At 37.6% G+C, this 15,633-nt stretch overlaps 1 protein-coding gene across 2 annotated transcripts in view; it reads right to left on the bottom strand.

Annotated features, from left to right (window-relative positions):
* EPS8 (epidermal growth factor receptor pathway substrate 8) overlaps nt 1-15,633 on the bottom strand; it is a 186,883-nt gene that overhangs the window by 118,422 nt on the left and 52,828 nt on the right. For both annotated transcript variants that reach the window (XM_039244659.1, XM_039244658.1), the window contains exon 2: nt 9,214-9,282. The gene's annotated coding sequence lies outside the window, so the exon portion shown is untranslated. The remainder of the gene's footprint in view (nt 1-9,213; nt 9,283-15,633) is intronic.

Genomic DNA, 15,633 nt, shown 5'->3' on the forward strand with positions numbered 1-15,633 from the left:
AGAAATCACCAAAACAAGCTTTTATACCTTTTAGACAAAGAAAGGGTACATTCGTGAGGAAATGACAAAACAAAGGGGTTTGGGCTTGGGGTAGGAAATTAGCAAGGAAGTAGTAACAAAGTTTGTTTATACAGGCTGCTCAGACTTGAATTCCCTCTCCTTGGCAAATAAGGATGCTTTTTAGCCTCCAGGTGCAGGGAGGCACCCTTCACACACGGGGAACTTCATTCCTGCTTTCAGAGGGAGAGGAGAGGGCCAGTGTCCTCCTGGCACAGGTGGTTTCTTAAGTGACTTTAATCCACAAATAATCACTATGCCAAAGTGGTATATTTTGGGGCAGCCTGCCCTGAACCCATCAGTGTGCGGACTGGCTCATGAAACATGTAGAATTTTCCCTTTAGGTTATATTAGAGAAATAAATACATATACTAAATAGAGATTGCCCTTCAGGTTAATCTGACTACAGACGTACATACACATACTAAAAGCATACAAGTAACACAAGGTATACGCATAAACACTGAATACCACATAAATCTAATGAAATCATGCTTATGTACAAATAAAAGATCAGAAGACTTTAACATGACCAGTGAGCAGTCAGTTTATGTAAAAACTGAGTAAGTAGAAAGGTTTCAGGAAGCAAACTGTCACTTCTTTTCCAGTAAAGTTAGAAAGCCTTTGTGGGAGTTTAATATCTGAAGATAATTTCAAACAAAACAGAACAAAACTGAAGAGCCTGTTAAGCAAGAAGGACTGTTTCTTTCACATGAAAGACAAGGTGAAAAAGAATACACACAGAAAAACAGCAAAAAACAAGAGGGGTCATGGGGCACCTGGGTGGCTCTGTTGGTTAAGTGGTTAAGCATCCGACTTCGGCTCAGGTCATGATCTCACAGTTCGTGGGTTCGAGCCCTGCATCAGGCTCTGTGCTGACAGCTAGCTCAGAGCCTGGAGTCTGTTTTAGATTCTGTATCTCCCTCTCTCTGTGACCCCCTCCCCTGCTCATGCTGTCTTTCTCTCTCTCGGTCTCTCAGAAATTAACAAAACATTAAAAAAATAAAAAAACAAGAGGGGTCATTACTGTCAAGGATGACAGAACGTTGGGATTTGGGGAGAGGGCTGCGAGTTTCATATTCCCCTACTGGATAGAAAGTTCAGTCCCTGTGGCTAGCAGGATAAAACATCCTACAAACAAATCACCTGGAAAAGGCAGCACTGGCTCAGAATTCTAATCTGTGCCGAAGTCCAGTAAAAAACTAGATCAAAAGTTCTACAGTAAGTGAGGCCGGGTGGATTTATGAAAAACAGTCAAGAGGGAAGAGCCAGGTTTTGTCAAAAGCCTGTTTGTCTACAGAGTGGAGGCAGCAAGTGAAGAAAAATACATATATGTGCATATACATGCATCCACATATACAGGATTTTCTTGCTGGACACATTAGTGATTCAGTAGGCATTCCTCAAAACAGTCCAATGGCAATAGAGGCAGGTTTTGAAGTGCCAATGTACAGCTTTCTCCTTTAATTTATTTAATAATGTAAGTTGGTGATTAATTATCCCGCCTTTCCTTGCCTCCTGAAAGAAGGAATAAATAAAGATTTATAGTAACACTATTATGTAATATGTACTATATTAGGCATCATTGAAATCATAGAGTCATCCTAGAGGCAGAAATGATTCCAATTTTAATTATTTATTTATTTTTAATTATTTTAATGTTTGTTTACTTTTTGATAGAGAGAGACAGACTGCCAACAGGGGAGGGGTGGACAGGGAGGGAGACACAGACCCGAAGCAGGATCCAGGCACTGAGCTGTCAACACAGAACCCAACGTGAGGCTCAAATTCATGAACTGTGAGATCACGACCTGAGCCGAAGTCGGATGCTTAACTGACTAAGCCACCTAGGCACGCCTATAATTTTATTGATGATGTAGATGTATAAGAGAAAAATCTCTTCAATTGCAACAAATTAAATGGGAAATCATTTTGGTTACTGAGTCATGAGCACAAGATGATGTATCATAACCAGAATTGAACTAGTTGAAACTTTGTTGCATATGTGACTCCTCAGACTTAAATTATTAAATAGATGAGACTGTAATTCAGTACGTGGTATTTTTTTCAGGCTTCGAAATTTATGAGCTCTCTTAAATCATCATTCCACTCAGGAAATCTTATTAATTTGTGCAGTTAAAGCTGAGTTATAGACAAGTTTTACTGTTTAAACCTCACAAGGCCTGTGGCGTCTGGGTTTCTCATTGTTTTCCCACCTGATTCAACTTCTAAACATCTAGGTCCGTACAGAACTGGGTTTGCTAGAGGAGCACTGACCCCAGGTAGAAAACTCTCACTATATCCAGTCTGGCCCATAGGCAAAATAGTGCATGGGTGCGTGCTTGTGTGTATGTGTGTGTCTATCTCCAGATCAACAAATCGTTACCCCCAATTCATTGTTTTGCCTGTATTCACCCCTCCTCATTCTTGTGTTTTATTTTAAACCTAACTGAAATACCTTAACATTTAATGTTTGTAGAAACCTACAAGTTTAACTTTAAGACAGCTGGTCCACTGCCACAGCTTATGTAATTACAGTAAAGCAAAGTATATAAAGTGATGACTCAGTAAAATTAAGAATGAATAAGCCCTGTTTCCTTTATCATGATGTGTCTGTCTGTTTTCTTCTCTCCCCCCCATCATGCTTCTCCAAACGAACAAAAGTTCACAACTGCAGTACAGGATCAAAACCCCCACCCATTCTGATTGCGATGGAAAAGTTTAGAACTAAAATGAGTAAACTCCTGCTAGTGCGCATGAAAGGAAATAATCAACAGATTAAAAGCACTGATGTGGCTAATTCCCTTAAATCACTAGTTTTGCATTCTAACTACTTGCTTTTTAGTGTGGGCAACTGGTCGTAAGAAAACACAGGTGACCTAACTTGGAAGAACCATGCCAACTAGAAAACTAAGCAGACTATTCATTCCCATGGTAATAACTCTTAAAAAAGACACAGAAGCCAATTCATAGATTCCATTTTCAAGCCAGGGAGCGATTTGGGGGTGTATGCATATATATAATTTAATCAGTGTCTTGTACCAAACTAATTACAGTCCAAGGGATGAAGCTCACAGAAACTACAGCAGTGGCCCTTTTAACACTGACTCCTGATGCCTGGTAAGGTAATCTGTTCCTCAGGCAAGAACCACAGAGGATGTTACAAAAACACCACCACAATAATCAGGAACATTCTCCCAGGTGCTGAGTCATTAACTGAATTTCAAAGGTCAGGCATTTCTCCCAATAGCACCATATCTACTTCAGGAAAGCATACACCTTTCTGAATGAAAATACAAGTCTGCCATTTATGCTCTGTGAGTTGAACACAACAGAACGTTACAAATCTAAGACTTAAGACTTTGCTCTGGATTTTTGTACCTAGTTCCTTGAACTGTTCTCCCAAACTCTGCTTTTGAGCCCCTTGCTTGACAGGTGGCTCTTCCAAGGGAACTCTGGTTTGTTCACATGTATAGATTTGTTAGAGTCCCCGTGCCCCATATTTACAGGGCCTCTTACCACACATAAAACGAGTCCCAAGCTTACAGACCTGAGGGAGACCTGGAGATGTGCCACCCAGCTATCCCTTCAAGGAATGATTTGCTGCCACAGCTGCTGGCTGTACAGTCAGCAGACAGCCTTGGTCAATCAGCCCTTTGAGGGATGGCCTCAGGGGCAGCAAGCTACCAGGCCAAAGGTCATGCCTTTCCCAGAGAGGCCAACAACCAATGAGTGGTCCATTTCTGAAGGGTGTAGACAGTTGGCTATTTCAGCCCAGTGCAGGACAACCTTCTGCTCCAAGATTCATGGTGATGTCCGCAGTCTGTCATTGGTCGTGTAATGTAACCTGACTTCCCCCGCCCAACCTAGTCATGTCATATCTAAGATTTTAAATAAGCTTTACTGAAAATATTCATTTCAGAGATACTATTTCCAGAAATAGTTAAAGCACAATATATTTTGATATCAAGCTTTGGGAGCAAAATATTTAAGCCAGTAAAAATATGCTAAAAACCACAAAACATAAAAAGATAAGCCAGAGACTAGAATATTTATAAATCACATTTCTTTTAACATTTCTTTCAAGACAAGTGTACTGGTGACAAATTCCCAGTGCGCTGTTGTCCTTGTGTTGTCTCAGAAGGCCTTTAAGTCTCCATTTTTGAAGGATAACTTCACTGCATACAGAATTCTAGATTGGTGGTTTGGGGTTTGGTTTTCCCAGAACGGTTTTGTTTTGTTTTGCTTTGCTTTTAAAGTAGGCTTCATGCCCAGCATGGAGTGCAATTGGGGCTTGAACTCAGATCCCTGAGACCAAGACCTGAGCTGAGATCGAGTCGGATGCAGCACCAACTGAGCCACCCAGGCACCTCCACGGTTTTCCCCTAACTTTAAGTATTTCACTTTATGTTCTCTTCTTGCTTACACGGTTTTTGAAGAGAAGACCAGTGTAATTCCTCTAAAGGTGAGCTATATCATGTGCTGTTAGCCACTATTAAGAATAAAAGCACAAGGGCGCCTGGGTGGCTCAGTTGGTTAAACATCCAACTTTGGCTCAGGTCATGATCTCCTGGTTCATGAATTCAAGCCCTGTATTGGGCTCTGGGCTGATGGCACAGAGCCTGCTTCAGATCCTGTCTCCCTCTCTCTTTGCCTGCCTCTCCCTCATTCTCTCAAAAATAGAAAAATAATGCCTTTCCCATTAGCATTTGATTCCATATTGCCAGTTTAATTTAATCAATGCATATTCCAAACACTGAGCTAGGTACTTGGAGATGATCAATAAAATATATATTCATTAGGATACATTGGAACTAGGCTGCTCATGTCTACAGGGAGCCTAGAAACTCAGAAACTTTAAGCTAGAACATTCTATTTTGTAAATGAAACTATGAAGTTTTTGAGGCCAGGAACTTTATCTTTATTGTGGCCTAGTACTACTCAACCTTCTTTACGTATGTTTTCTGGGTTACCAAGGAGAATTACAAACTTGACAATCAGACCCACTATATATCTTTATCAGTCTTAGTTGGTCTCTTGATTGCTGTGGATCAACACTTTATGTCTTTATGAGCCCACAACATATTCCCCAAAGTAACCACATTCTCAAGTTATAATAGAACATGCTCTTCTTTGCCTTCCCCCCTCCTCAGAAAATAACTACACTTCCCATGTAACTAAAAACATAGAGACAAACTGCATGACCTCCCTTCTCTCCATGTGAATAAGAAAATCTTTTTTTTTTAATTCTTTAATTGCATAAAAGATCAATTAGCTAAGTATGGCTTTAAAAATGGATTCACAAGTGACAAGTTTACATATGACATTTAAATATTCCATTCATTCATTTCAGAAAATCATCTCAGGCAGAAAATTCAGTCAACAATGTATCTTTATGGTATCTTAAAGGAATGTCTTTATATTATCTGGAAATAAATCCTTTTGGGATAGAATAATCAAAATGTTCCAGGCAACTGTTACCCCAATTTTTTGTTGATTTAATCAAATCCCCTACACAGAATCTTTGTCATCTTGGAAATATTTATTCTGTTTTCAAAATACTTTTAAGGGTTAAATTCAGAATATAAAACTTTAAAATGAACTTTTCACTATTCTAAATGTTTCACACACTCAAGTCTTTCACCTCACATAAACTTCACACCAAGGATTCAAAGAGCTAGAGTATTTTCAGAATAGAAACATCTTTTTACTATTATTCTTGCATAAAAAGATTTCACTGCATTTTATGTGTCAGTAATTTCAATTATCCCCAAACTGGCTGCAAGAAGCCATCTGATGTGCTGTTATCTAATGCCTACATCTTGTATGCTCACACTCTAAAATGAAAAACAGAAAATAAAGTGTGCCTCTATGTAGGGAAAAGGAAGCTGAATGATTAATTGCTAAACATGTCTGTTCCTTAAAATCTGATTGTGTAGTTGTATTTTTTTCATCATATCCAAAAAATAGAAACACATACTGAAAAAGATAAAAATTTTAAATGGTTAATATTTTTGTGTGTTGTTTTTACAAAGGTAAATAGTTTAAATAACTGCCTACTTTCAAGAGCAGTTAAGTCTGAAGTGAAACTGTATTATTTCCTAAAACTCTAGCACTGTTCTCAGACACAGCTCATTAGCTACCAATTAACCCATTTCCATAAGTCTGTAATAATCTTAGTCAGACATGTTGACCTACCTCTAAGATTGGACTTTCTCATGGTAACCAAGATGAAGAATGTATCAAAGAATCCATATCAACACCCAATTTCAACAGCAGACCTTTATCAACACTGCATTGTGTCTCCAGCTCACTTGTACAAAACTCCCTTTGGGCTTCATCTCATAACCATGACAATGATGAGAGCAAATTGCGGGAAGAGGATGAATCAGCCATGACAATAACTACCTCGGCACAATTTGTGCCCCGTACTGTACTGGGCACTTTCTGTATGCTATCTCATTCAATCCTAACAATCCTATGATGTCGGAAACACTACACTCACTTTACAACTACAAAGTTTGAGGTTCAAGAGGCTACATGCTCCCAAATTTTAACAGTGTTAGATGGTGAAGCCTGTGAACAGGCTTTCCTCCTACAGCTTACACTCTCTATCTAAATAAAAAAGCAATTGGTAAAAGCCCTCCACGGTTCTGTTTCTTTAGACTGGTCAATTACTTTTTTGGGGGAAACCAAAGAAATGACTTTTAAGTGGAACTCAGTAAGCCAGTTGTTTACTCAGTCACAAACAGCATTTCTTAAAAATGCAAAAGAATATGACTGGCAATTGTATCCAGAGAGCACAAAAGTAGTTGCTAGATGACTCAGCCAAGCAATAAATTAGAGGTTACAGCAGGAGAATTAAAACTGTTGAGCCCGCATTGAAGACTAAAAGACAGGAGGCTGATGGCTCTGAAGGGCCTTGAACGCCGCCCCCTCAACCACTCAACAAGGAACTGAGTACACTGTACGAGAAAATGTTAACATTTTCTTCTGGACTAAGACACAGAGTCAGCAGCTGCAACCTTAGGCAAAAGATAACCAAGTCAAGCAGCGACAGAGTACCAACGAATGCTGCAGGAGAATCCCTACTACCTGAAGAAGGAGTGCAGGAAGACAGGAATTTTACTACCACCTGACCAGTATTTCTCTCCCAAGGTATAAGGAAATACTCTTAGAACATAGTTACTAGAAAGAAATATAGTAACCACATTTGCTAAATAGTATCCTGGCACCTTTAAAAAGCCTCCGGATACAATTTGGGACACCCAGTATAAAAGGTCATGTGCAAAAACCTAAGCCCAAAAAGACATAAAGACATGGCATGTGCCCGGTGAGTTGAAGAAAAACAAGAGAAATAAAGGAAGTTAAGAAGACAAACAAAACAAAGAAAAGAAATACCCACTCAGTATTACTCAAGCCTCAGACCACCTATACCAAGGTATTCAGACGAAGGGCTAAAAACCCCAAGGAAGAGAAAGTCAGAACTAGATTTTTTTTCCCACAGCAAGAATGTAAAATACAGAATACAAAAATATTGAAAATAATGTGAACAGGTTTTTAATAGAAAATACATTTAAATAGTGAGCTATAATTCACATACCATACAACTCACCCTTTTTAAGTGTACAATTCAGTACATTTGAACTATTATTAATAATATTTTGTTTCACACAGACACACAAAAGGAATATGCATTTTACTAAATCCACAGATTAATAATTCCTTCAAACACATCCCAGTAAATAAATTTTTAATTCTAAAAATACCAATACTTTCAAAGCCAACTAACTGGTTTTGTTTTCTTTCCTCTGCTGCTCCTTCCTCCTCTCACTTTCCCCTCTTCTTTTTGTGCTTACCATTTATGTCAGAAATAATATAGAAGATGGCACCGGCTTCCTGCCATTCCACTGCCTGCAGGCTACAGTAACATCCAGAAATCTCATACTTAAAAGGATTCTATGCATATAACTGATAAGTCCCACTGAACTTACTGGCAGTTTACAGTTTTAATACCTCTATCTTACATTTTTCTCTTTTTTTTTTAATGTTTATTATTTTTGAGAGAGCGAGACAGAGAGAAAACAGGGGAGGGGCAGAGAGAGCGGGAGACACAGAATCCGAAGCATCTCCAGGCTCTGAGCTGTCAGCACTGAGCCCGACGCGGGGCTCAAACTCACAAACCACAAGATCATGACCTGAGCCAAAGTCGGTTGCTTAACCAACTGAGCCACCCAGGCGCCCCAACCTTACATTGTTCTTAATAAAACACTTACATATCCATGATCTCAATTTACTCTCAAAATACGTAATCTGGAAGGTAAGCAGAGTCAATAGCCTCATCATCCCTCTTTTATTTTTTTTTATTTTTTTCCATGCATGTGGTTTTTTTAAATTTTTTCATGTTTATTTATTTTTTGAGATAGAGACAGAATGCAAGCAGGGGAGGAACAGAGAGAGAGGGAGACACAGAATCTGAAGCAGGCTCCAGGCTCTGAGCTGTCAAGCAGAGAGCCTGATGTGGGGCTCAAACTCACAGACCATGAGATCATGACCTGAGCTGAAGTTGGACGCTTCACTGACTGAGCCACTTTGGTGACCCAAGTTAAGGACTTTTATTTATTTTTTTTTCATAGTTTATTGTCAAGTTGGATTCCATATAACACCAGTGCTCATCCTAACATCCCTCTTTCAAAAACAGGCAAACTAGGGGCGCCTGGGTGGCTCAGTCAGTGAAGCGTCCGACTTTGGCTCAGGTCATGATCACATGGTTCGTGGGTTCGAGCCCCCGCGTCGGGCTCTGTGCTGACGGTTCAGAGCCTGGAGCCTGTTTCAGATTCTGTGTCTCCCTCTCTCTCTGACCCTCCCCTGATCACACTGTCTCTCTCTCTCTCTCCCAGAAATAAATAAAGCATTAAAAACAGGCAAACTGACAATAAGAAGTCAGGCAAGCAGGGCACCACACCAAGGGCCCTGCAGTAGGACTGGGCATGAAGAGAGGGAAATTCCAGACTCAGCCTGGGACTCTCTGCACTCCTTCACACTCAGCATTTCATGGATAAGGGTAGTGTTTCTCAGAGTGCATGCAAATGCCAAAATTTCCTGAGAAACAGCAGACGGCTTTAAATATACTAATTTTTCTACAAGTGGACTCACCTCAAAATGAAAATATGCTCAATTCTTATGTTTCCACTTCAGTCCAATGAGAGCTGTGTTAAAGACGACCTGTGCATAAAAATAAGTGAATAATAATAAAATTTCATTTTGAAGCACAGTATGAAGGCAGTAGCTTTTGCTTAATACATGTATTTGTTCTCTTTTAATTTTTTTGTTCTTTTTATGTAGTGAAAAATTATATGGATGGAAAAGATAAAGAAGAAAGAAATCAACTATTGGGATGGGCATATTAATATGCCCTCTGATTTGATCCTGCATTGCAGAAACTCTGAGAAGTACTAACTTCCAAACAACTAAAATTCTAAGACTTATTACACTAGGATTTGAATGGACCAAATGCCTCAGAGGTACTTTATTTTGCAACTTTTGATAATTTTCCTAGCGTTTTACAAACTATATGTAGATTAGGCATATTCAATTTCTTTCTATACATAATTGGACCTGTACATTCAGCTTAAGGTCTATAAACAAATATTGAAAATGCACACCCCACATTATAAGTGCATGTTATCAAATGACATATCAGTGTAACTGACAATATCACAATATATATTTCCAGCAGGTACCTTATCCACTATATATTTAAAGAATCCATATGTGTGAAAAACTTTTTTAAGTTAAATAATAAGACATGAGATAGCTGGGTGGCTCAGTAAGTTGAGTGTCCAATTTCGGCTCAGGTCATGATCTCACGGTCCGTGGGTTCAAGCCTCCCGTCAGGCTCTGTGCTGACAGCTAAGAGCTTGGAGCCTGCTTGAATTCTGTGTCTCCATCTCTCTCTGTCCCTCCACTGCTCATGCTCTATCTCTCTCTATCTCAAAAATAAATAAAATATTTTTTAAAAAGTCAAATAGTAAGACAGAGAGTTTGTGCTTTAAATTATCACTAATACCATATAATGTCCAAGAACTATAAAATTTCAAGTTTGAACTTCTTTGTCATGTGACTCTAAGAGCAATGAAAACGGACTTTGGAATACAAGAGTTCGAACTTAAATCTCAACTCTATGTCAGCATGGAAATACTGAAGATCAGCACTTCATTCTTCTGTTCATATCCTAATATAATATAATCTCACTTGCCTAGAGGCCAAACATAAATGACAACTTCAGCAATGTCACAGAGTAAATTAAAAAGTTACATGGCCAGTTAAATACATGCCACATCTCCTACGTGCTAAACTTCTGCATTTGACTCTGAGAAGATACCCTGAAGCTCAGTTTAGATCTTTTGAAATCTTATTTTAGAAAAAGTTCTAATAAACTTGGTAATCTAATCAGTCCACAGCAGGTGAGAAGCATTGGTCAGAAGCATTAAGTCTGAATTTGGGGAGCTAGGGCCGCCAGAGGTAACAGAAAGAAACAACAGCAGAAAGAAACTGGTAGGTTATAACAAGAGATTATGACATAAAATGGGAAGAAAAATACATAAGGCATCCTTAGAATACTTAATATTCTAGAATTTTAGATATAGAGCCCATGCATGTATTAATATCTTTCAAGGACACACTACATTATAATCCAAAGAAATAGTGTGCGTACTGATAAATAATATTCTGTTCAAGAACACTAGAAAGGACTTGATCCTTGTAAGAAAAATCACCATCTTAATAGTTTAAAAATAAAATTCTAATATTTACAGAATTATACTTTAACTCTTGAAGTAGATAGCTAGGAAATGCACTTGTTTTGAATTTGAAAAGCATTATTACTAGGCAAACCTGATCAATGAAATGTTAATGTAGTTAAATGAGCAAATATTGAGGACTTAGCCTTATAACTAAAACCAAGCACTATATTAACTAGTCTCTCCCGTCATAAAGTTCGCAGTTCAGAAGAAAACACCACCGTATATAAAAATAAATTTTAATGCTATTTAGGTGTATATACGCAAGAGACATATAAAATTTGGTTGTCTCTCTTTTTATGACGTTACCGATGTGCAACGTTCCTGCACACTGATGTGCAAGGCCTACGCAGTTCAATTCAGTAAGGGTCATAAGTGTGACTTTAAGAAGGCTGAAATATATAAAATGGATGAGGAAAAAGTATATCAAAAGTAAAACTGTGACATGGATTAAAGATAAATATCAGACATTCCCTCCCTTCTTTCTACTATAATAGCAAAGAAAACTATTGACAAGCGCAACAGCTAATATTTGTTGAGAATTTATTATGTTCTCGGCTCTAAGTACCTAACATGTATGAACACATTCAGTCCTCAACAACAACCCTATGAAGGTTCTATTAGTATCCTGTTTTAAAATTAAGAAAATGGAAGCATGCAGACAGTAAGTAACTTGCCCAAGGTTACACTGTAAGAAAGAACCAGAATTAAAATACAGGAAATTTGGCTTCAGAATCCATGCTTTTCATCACTGTACACGTGAAAGTGAACTAAATGCATAAAGATGGACTCTCTTACAGAAAGTATACTTCTCAAAGCATGACACATTGTTTTAAAAAGAGCTATTATCAGGGCACCTGCGTGGCTCAGTCGGTTAAGCATGTGACTTGATTTTGGCTCAAGATCTCACAGTCCATGAGTTCAAGGCCCACATCAGACTCTGCATTGACACAGCAGAGCCTACTTGGGATTCTCTTTCTCCCTGTCTCTCTTCCCCCTCCCCTGCTCACTCTAGCATTCCCTCTCTCTCCTGCCCTCTCTCTCTGTTTCTCAAAATAAATAAAGATTTATTTAAAGGAGCTATAATCACTAACACTTTCATATTCTTTCAAAACCAATTTTTCATTTTTGCTAGTTTATCAATTCATGTTTAGGATTTGGTTCTGTAACTATTCTATATTCTCCAGATGCTTTTCATAAATATGTCAAAATTTCCCAAATGACACCTAGTATTAAAAATGCAGAAACTTACTAGGAATTTATCCAAAAGATACAGGAGTGCTGATTCATAGGGGCACATGTACCCCAATGTCTATAGCAACGCTATCAACCATAGCCAAATTACGGAAAGAGCCCACATGCCCATCAACTGATGAATGGATAAAGAAAATGTGGTTTATACATACAATGGAATACTACTTAGCAATGAGGAAGAATGAAATCTTACATTTGCAACACCATGGATGGAACTGGAGGGTATTATGCTAAGTGAAATAAGTCAGTCGAGGACAGATATCATATATTTTCTTTCATATATGGAATTTGAGAAGCTTAACAGAAGACCATGTGGTAAGGAGAGGAGAAAAAAAAAGTTTCAAACAGAGAGGGAGGCAAACCATAAGAGACTCTTGAACACAGAGAACAAACTGTGGGTTGATGGAGGAGGGTGGGGGAGAGAGGAAAATGAGTGACAGCCATTGAGGAGGGCACTTGTTGGGATGGGCACTGGGTGTTGTATGTAAGCCATGAATCATGGGAATCTACCCCCAAAACCAAGAACACACTGTATACACTATATCTTAGCTAACTTGACAATAAATTATATTTAAAAATAAAAATAAAAAATAAATCTTTTAAATTAATAAAAAATCAGAAAGTAATAAAGAATGAAGCATTTATTCAGACTGTTTTGTACAAACTGTACAATTAGCTAAACAAATAATGCATAAAAGGGAGTTTTTCTTTACAGACTCATTCCAGATAATAAATCAATATAAAGTAGCAATTAAAATATCATACTGTGCAACTCCTAACGAATTAAAGTATCTAGGCAAAACAGATGCTAGTCTCAAAAAAATGAAAAAGAAAAAGAAAAACCACCACATATGTCTCCTGAAGAGAGAAGAAATACCATTCATATAGGAAGTGAGGAGGATGGGGAGAAAAAGGGAGGAAAAGAAAGAGAAGGTGAGGGGAGAGGAAGGAAGGAAGGAAGGAAGGAAGGAAGGAAGGAAGGAAGGAAGGAAGAAATCTGAATTTGATTAAGTCTCTAGATTCTTCTACCACTTTATAAAAACACACAGAAGATAAGAACATGTTAAACTATACCACCAAGACACCATCAGCAATATGTAGCAAAGTACATATTCAATAAGAATAAAAGACGCCACTTGGACCCTGACACAAACAAATGTAAAAAGAAGACTTATGAAACCGCTGGGAAATTGAACATTAAGTATTTAATAATATTCAGAATTAACTTTATGTTTCAGGTATGATAATTAAATTATGGTTAGTACATTTTAAAAGTATTCTTATCTTTTAGAATAACATACTGAAATATTCACAAATAAAATGGTGTATCTGTGACCTGCTTAGTTTCACACAGAAGGGAAGAAATGGAAATGGGCCAGATCAATGAACCAATATTAGCCCAGAGTTAGTAACTGCTAAAGCTCGATGATGGCCACAGAGGAGTTCATTACACTAGTCTGCCTACCTTGTATATTTGAAGGTTTCCAAAATACAATTTTCTTTAAATAGGAGGTATACAGCACATTAAAATAAATGGCACTCCAAATATTATAACAGAAGTACTTTGAAGAATTTAAAAGTTAACTACGTGTCTGTATGAGGAAAAAATGCTTTAATAGTAACACTAATATCTCAACTAGTAGGTATTTGTCTCAATTTTTAGCGAAAATGTTATGCTTTGTTTATAAATAAGTAATGGTTTATCTCTTTGTTAAGTACAGCTAGTACATTGAAAACAGTTGAAATAGTTGAAAATGGAAAAGTAGTAACTTTAAAAATATAAATATAAGCAAATTGCCAGACTTTAGATTTTTTTATTTCCAAAATCTTTTGTTCACTTTGTCTGGCACTAGAAAGCCTCATGTTGAGTTAGAGGGGCACACAGAATTTGGCTCAAATTCTTCAAGTTTGGATAACGTATGTGCAATTTAAATTACTGTATTATGAATCCTGTTAAGTGAGAAACAGTTGTATTCAACATAAAAAGGTGAAAAGAACAAAGGCTTTGAAATTCAATTTTTGTTCTATCATTTAGTGTCACATCATTTCAGGAAAGTTCTAGTTCCTTCATCTGCAAAATGAGAAATGACTTCTTCCACATAATGATGTGATACATGGATTTGATATTATAAACATATAAATGTTCAAGATATTTTAATCTTTTATATAAGCTACAGAAGTATACACACACACACACACACACACACACATTTCCTAGCATTGTTCTATTAAAGAGTGTTTCACAGTGGCTAATATTCCAATTGTCAACATCCAATCATTATTCTGTCAGTTAATAGTATTGTTATGCCACCTAATATTACACTCACTTCTTCCCAATGCCAACAATATTTCCCGTGGGCATAAATAGTAATTTGGAAACTACATCCACATATGATCTAAGAAACTCCTTTACACACTGAAGTCATGAGTGTCCTTTATGTAATCAGCCTATAACCCCTATTTACCTAAGTTATAAAGATTTTGGATAAATACATGTTATTTGAAAAGTTTAAAGATAGGTTGCTTTCAGTTACACAGCCAAATTTCAGTTACACTTAAAATATATTTGGTGTTTGAAGGATAAATCTACACTAAAAAATATCAAAGTAATCACTGGACTAATGCTCCAATAAGAAAATTCTTAGCCTTGAAGATAAAGTATCAAGAATGGGCTTCCTTCCAACTCACTTAAGGCTCTAGGGCATTTTGCATATACCTTAAAACACTTATGTTCTAATAGTTATCTATTTACATACTGGTTCCACAGCTGGAATAGGACCTCCAAAAAGACCTCTAGCATCAGCATCTGCATAGTGAGTGCCTGGCAGCAGCAGGTGCTTAATAAGTGTTTGATGAATTCACATGTAAGTATATGCATCTTCATTCTCTAAGGGCATCTGGATCAAATCATTTAGTGCCCCTTTGTTAAGTACTCTATTAAGGGACTGAGCCTATCAGGCCTGGCCTACTGGGACTAGAACCTTAAGAGACTTCGACTGCAGTTTTACCCTTACCCCTTATCCTGCAAAGGGCACATCTATTGCAGATCACTCGAATTCAACACAGACAATGTTCCTGGGTTACTCTTCCAAGCCTCGTCTTCAATCTATAATATGAGCTAAGACTTACCGACAGCACTCTATGTGCAAGGTACTACACTAAACACAGCATATACCTTTGTTCACATGTTCTTTGTGATAGCCCAGGATTATCAGTATTACTCCCAATTTACAGGTAAAGATGCTAAGGCTTAAAGATGTTATGAAATATGTCCAAAGTCTCAAGGTCATAGAGCAGAGGCAGCATTTGAGCCAGGTCTGTCTGACTGTGGTCCACATTCTTAATCACTGACTCTGCTGAAAAGAAGACTACTAGTAAACCAAACTTTTCAAAAAAGACTCAAAAGTCTCTTTCTTCTTATGTTTTCTGACACATGGGGACACTTCCATACAGTGAATACTAATCAATAGAAACCATTCTAAGATGGCAACAGAGTTGAGGATGGAAATCATGTTTAAAG

This window comes from Hyaena hyaena, unplaced genomic scaffold (genome assembly GCF_003009895.1).
Source record: "Hyaena hyaena isolate Hyena2069 unplaced genomic scaffold, ASM300989v1 scaffold_247, whole genome shotgun sequence".
Taxonomy (NCBI): domain Eukaryota; kingdom Metazoa; phylum Chordata; class Mammalia; order Carnivora; family Hyaenidae; genus Hyaena; species Hyaena hyaena.